The sequence below is a fragment of the Palaemon carinicauda genome, chromosome 19 (genome assembly GCF_036898095.1).
Source record: "Palaemon carinicauda isolate YSFRI2023 chromosome 19, ASM3689809v2, whole genome shotgun sequence".
In the NCBI taxonomy this organism is placed as follows: domain Eukaryota; kingdom Metazoa; phylum Arthropoda; class Malacostraca; order Decapoda; family Palaemonidae; genus Palaemon; species Palaemon carinicauda.
In genome coordinates this window covers 86,891,958-86,898,227 of record NC_090743.1, presented here as the reverse complement: position 1 = coordinate 86,898,227, position 6,270 = coordinate 86,891,958, and the positions used below count along the sequence as shown (strand labels likewise).

The window sequence follows — 6,270 nt, the reverse complement described above, 5'->3', positions numbered from 1 at the left end:
TCGTAAAGAGAGAGAGAGAGAGAGAGAGAGAGAGAGAGAGAGAGAGAGAGAGAGAGAGAGAGAGAGAGAGAGAGAGAGTTAAAGGATGATTAGCCAATATTTGGATGATGAATCTTTCAAAAGATTCCTAACATATTCCACTAAGATATAGTACCCAATAAATAGATTAAATGGAAATTAAAATTCAACCCATATTTCCATGAAACTATTTTATATATAAAAGTGATTTTATGCCAATTTGAAAAATTTGTATAAATGCATTGATTACTTGAACATCATCTTAAGAGGTTTAAGAAATATCGGGCATCGTTCAAATAAAAAAATAAATCCAATTCAACTTCATGGTGCTTCATCAATTACTTAAAAAAACTGATTTATTTTTAAGTCCTTTGATCATTTTATTTCATGTAACAGACCTTGTTGGAGTTTCCAACTATCCCTTCCATTATGAACTGTTCTGACGTCTAAAGAAAATCTAGTAGAGGTTTATAGATGCGATTACAAGAGCATTTGTGGAATATTCATCACCATCAAAACTCCTTTTTTTTATCATCAATTTTAGACTAACGTCAATCACCTGCCCGCTATCCTTCTCTTCTACTTGTATCATACCTAGGGTGACCATACGTCCCCCTTTAAGGGGGACAGTCCCCCATTTTGACCCCTTGTTCCCCTAAAAATCACTCTCTATAGGGGACGCCTTAATGTCCCCCTTCCAGCCATATGTCTCACATTTGTCCCCCAATTGCCACTGCATATGTGTTTAGTTATATGAATTGATGATTTCTTTATTTTTTTACCAAATTTCTAAGGTTCACTTTTCTGCCTCATACAGTGCAGCAGCATAGCTTATGCTCCGATTTCTTTATACAAACGAAAGAAGAAGGGAACAAAGTTGCAGTTTTTTGACAGAGTACAATTGAGTCCCAAAAATTTGTATGATGGAAGTTTCTTGCATCTTAAAAGACTTGAAAATGAAACTAACTGAATGAAAAAGAGAACTGTTCATCCCAATTATAATCACTAAGATGCTCCGAGATTTGGAGAGGAGTGGGAATAATGTTGAAGATTTTAAAACTGCAGTCCTTTTATGAAACAGTGGAATACTTAGATCAGTGGACTAAGCCATTTGATGAAGTGAAAAATTTTGATTGGGTCCTTCTTCCGTGTAATTCAATATGTTGGTCTTAGGTTCAGGATGCAGTGAACTTTATTCAAGGGATAAGACCTGATTTAGAAATAGATGATAATGAACTTTTTGACGAAATTACATATGTGAAAAATTTCTTGACAGATGAAAAGATGCAACAGTGGAAAATAAGTGATATCGAGGTGGATAGAAAATGGGTAGATGTTTTCAGCCACTTTGATAATAAAAGCATTCCTTTCAGAAACATAACAAAGGTTATTGAATTTTGTCTAAGTCTACTTGGTTCCAATGATCCTACAGAGAAAGTGGTCTCCCTAATGAACAACTTCTGGACATCAGGAAAAAAGCCAGTTACAAGTATTTACGCTGAAGTCTGCACTAAGTGAAATGTAACTTCGAATTGAATTGCAGTGAATTTCATGATTACCTTGACACTCGCCCATCACTCCTAAAGAAACTCAAATCAAGCCAAAAATACACCAAGAAATGATATAATATTTTGTTTCTTCTTTTTATGTAATGTGTACAATTTTCCTTAAGAATTGAAGAATAATTTTCTGTTTAAAATGTAAGCAATAATTCTTTAATAAAAACATTGTAATTAATAGCCCTTCTAAATTATCATAGTTTGTTATTGAATGTACTTAGTTAAGATAAAATAAATCTAGTAATGCACTAAAGAATGATATAATTTTTTGTCTCTGTGTGTGACTATCTTTACAATTTTAACTAATCGAATGAATAACATTTCTTTAAAAATGTCAGTAGTAATGTCTGAATAAAAACAGTAAATGAAAGACCATTTATCAGAGCCTGTTGTTGAGAATACCTATATATTAAACTTCTGTATTTATGCCATGATGACTCAATATGAGTGCAAATTCACATGAGATTTATACTCCTGTCCCCCTTTGGCTATTCAAATAATTGGTCACCCTAATCATACCCAAAAGTGTCCAGGATATTATGATTTAATTTTTTTTTCTGCAAAATAGGTAAAATATAATTGACTTCTCTCTTTCAATCACGCAAAATAGCACTACTGAATTTAGGTTTATTGTACTTGAAGTTTTGTTAAAATCAAACCTTTCATTGATTTAATAAGATATTCGTCCTCAAATGGATTATTATAATAGAGACATTCACCTATTGGAAGAAATGCTCATAGGAAATATTATTATGATAAATTCTTCTCCTCGGTCAGAAGTTTATCCATTGACTATCTTATCTCTGCTGTCAATATCTCGGCAAAGTTAAGGTATTTATATCTGTATTTGACATCAATCCATTTGTACCATGAGAGATCATTATTAGGTTTATGATATATAAGCCTTTTTATCATATTTTCATTGATACTCTACCGCACCTATTTCATACACGCTCATACGATGTAATGCTATCGCTGCTTTTCTTTTATCTTTTGCTCTCTCCACACTCATAATAGAACTACCTGTTTAATATTGGAATCCCATATTTAGATTGCTTGAATTTTTTCGACATTCTCGCACTAAACTGCTTGTATATAAGCTCATTACCTGTTGATTAAACTTTACTTTGCATTCACCTCGCCTCTACCAAAGAACCTAACTGTTACATTGCTACATTGGTGACCACTTGAGTGACTGAGTATTCCACACCTTTTTCGCCCACCCATTGCCCCAAGACATTCACAATGCAGTCCACCGAACCTGAGTCTTAGACACAAACTGCCTCAATGAAACCGCTGCCCTTCCCCAATGGAGAAGCATTAGCCTAGTGCCAGAGCGCCGAAGTTCTTTTTTGCTTGAAACGAGTGACTTGCTCAAGCAACAAAACAGACTATGTCCTCACAGCAACTCTTGAAGACACTTTCTCAAAAATTACCAATAGGATTTGTGACCACGGGGACACCCCAATATAGCATGGTGCCCTCGAAAAATTTCTCCTGGAGAAGTACTCATCATCATCAGCCACCCTTATAGCCAAGCTTTTTCCGCTCTCTCAATGTTGTTGTTGGGGTATTAAAGCCAACACTTGTTGGCGCGGGCCTTTCCCTTGGTTGGCCCGTAGGCTCTCAACAGCTATTGTGGAACCTAAAGGCTTCGCTCGTCTTCAGGGAAATAACCAGTATCGCTCTCTTACAACCGCATGCATAAAACTCTCCTCAGCAAGTGAACATAATTCATACCGTTTTGATACAATGCCTTCTCGAACCTGAATATGATGCCATTCTCGTTATTGATTCCTAGCCCATGAAGGATCTCTCTCTCTCTCTCTCTCTCTCTCTCTCTCTCTCTCTCTCTCTCTCTCTCTTTATATATATATATATATATATATATATATATATATATATATATATATATATATATATATATATATATATATATATATATATATATATATATATCACCATTATCATCACCCCCTCCTAAACCCATTGACGCAAAGGGTATCGGTTAGATTTCACCAGTCGTCTCTATCTTGAGCTTTTCAATCAATACTTCTCCATTCATCATCTTCTACTTCACGATTCATAGTCCTCAGCCATGTAGGCCTGGGTCTTCCAACTATTCTAGTGCCTTGTGAAGCCCAGTTGAAAGTTCGGTAAACTAATCTCCCTTGGGGAATGACAAGAGCATTATTGAACCATCTCTATCTACCCATCAAAATGATCTCATCCACATAAGGCACTCGGGTAATCTCTCTTATAGTTTCATTCCTAATCCTGTTGACCTAGGTACCATAGGTTACCTTTTTTATTATCTAATCTTGATTGTTTTTAGTTAGGAAGTTGCTTGTAGTGTACCTTTACCAAAAAAAAACTAATATTTTGGTAATATTTTGAAAACAGAATTTTTAAATAAATAAATAATCTAATAAATACGGGAAAATAAGACAATTTCTGGACTGCCAAGTCTATTTTATTTTTTGAGTAAATTCTAGTTTTTTTTTTTTTTTAAATTACTCTACATACATCAAAATATCTAAGTAAGGTATTATTACTCTCCAAACCTCCTTCTTTCTAGGCACAAGAGAAGCCTGATAAACGCAGGTAGACAAAAATAAAAAACAAATAGATGATAAATAATAAAAAAATCACTAAACAATGAAAAAAGGGATGTAGATTCTTAAATGTACCATACATATGAACTTAAAGGTTTTGTAAATAAAAGGCAAAACAAATAAAGTCTCTAAGTTGAGAAATAATGGAGCCTTAGCACTTAGAATCTGAAAAAACTTTGATTTTGAGAAAAGGCCACTTAAAGTTGATAACACTGATCCAGTGGTATTGGGGGACTTGTTGAAGAGTTCCTTGGTAATGAAGCTGCCCCTGCTTCATAATCTGGGTCTTTTACTATTTTCCTCTTGTGTTTAGCCTTTTTCTTGAAAGGTAAGTCCATATTGGCATCCACCCTGGCTAGATATGCTGATGATATTTCACTGCGCGGAAATCCGAAATAGTAATCCAAGTGGCTGGCTGTATAACCAGCATTATAGTTTGCTACAGCTTGAGCTGCTGTCCATAATAAAAAGTCAGAGCTTCAATAACATCATCTGTGAGCTTATTTTTTCCAGCAAGTAATTTCATCCTTCTCCCATTTACTACTTTCACATATGTCATCTTCAGGTTTTCTAAAGCTTTACGAAACTGTCTACACACATGGTTGATGCATTAAATTTTCCCAACAGTTACTCCTATATCATAGTATGGTCCTTTGCCATCATTCTGTTCTTTTATTTTATCAAATGCAGTGCTATCTCCATCTGACAGCATTGTCTCATAACATAACTTCAACTCCCTTGATCGAGCCCACAAACGTACGGCTGCGCTCCACTCCATACCTCCACTCTTCCCACTATAATTCATGTTGCACTTGTGCTTGTGAGCTGCCATTAGCTCTCTATATTTCCCATCACTTATCTTTTTACTTTCTAGTTTTCTTTTATGAGAATTACAGGTCTCACAATAGTTACTCAAAGTTTCATAATCTGTGACAACCCCTGTATGTCTCTCAATTACAGCTCCAAATCCATAATGTGATGTATGTCCCCTCTTTTGCCAACTGCCATCAAATGACACACTCACTGGCAGTATATCATTTACTGGTGTAATTCTCAATTCATTTTCATAATATCTAAACAATTCTTTAGTATTCATAAGAAAAGATTGCACTTTAGCAATAGATATCTCAGTAACACGACTTGAATACCTCTTGTAAGTTTTGAAGGCTATTTTCCCCAAACTCAAACACTCGCATAATTTTGTGAATCCATTATACCCTAAACCCAGCAACATTGTTATACATATAAGCATGAATGTTACTGGTAAAAAACATTTGCTCAAACTTTTGTCATCACTGATAATGTTTTCACATTCGTTACATTTCACTGATATTCTTGAATCAAGACATTTCGAAATCACTTCCACTGTAGTGTTATTTTTGAAGCAAAATGGACAGGCCATCTGTTCTATAACACTCCCAATATATTCATTGCTAGAAATAGAATATCTCTCACTGGATATATTCACATTCTCATTAGTAAACAGAGATTTACGAACAACTGACGAACGTACAGCACTGGCATTCAAATTTTCACGCTTGTAATCTCAATTTCTTTTGGCAGCTTTTCCTCCTAAATGAGCGTTATTTCGGCAATGTCATTTCGGCAATGTCTCGCACGTTTTGTTGGTCTAGGCATGTTTATGATAATGTGAGATATGTGTAAAATTAAAGAACACTTCAAATTCAATCAATAACAACACAAAATGCTTATTGTCCGTCAGGAATAGCTTTGGAAACTTTGTCAACAAACACACGTGATTGTTTTGATATGAAAAGCATCTGCGGTCAAATGGTTGCTAGGCAACGAGTATGAGAAACCTAGGCAACGAGTATGAGAAACCTTCACCGACAAACGCACTGAGAAAGAAAAGCCATTTCTAAAGATCCTGTATTAAAGATCCTAGTTCCTAAATATATAAATGATTCTAACTCACTAATCCTTTCTACTTCCAATGATATTTCATTTTCCATTGCATATTCCGTTTTCATCACTCTTTCTTTAATTTATCTTAAGCCCAACCTTACCTGATATTTCATTCCTTCTAGCAAGCAGTTTTTGCAAGTCCTGTGCTGTTC

The 6,270-nt window shown here is 34.9% G+C and overlaps 1 pseudogene; it reads right to left on the bottom strand.

Annotated features, from left to right (window-relative positions):
- Positions 1–4,389: 4,389 nt before the first annotated feature.
- Positions 4,390–5,224, bottom strand: LOC137659122 (uncharacterized; annotated as a pseudogene).
- Between the last annotated feature and the right edge of the window lie 1,046 nt (positions 5,225–6,270).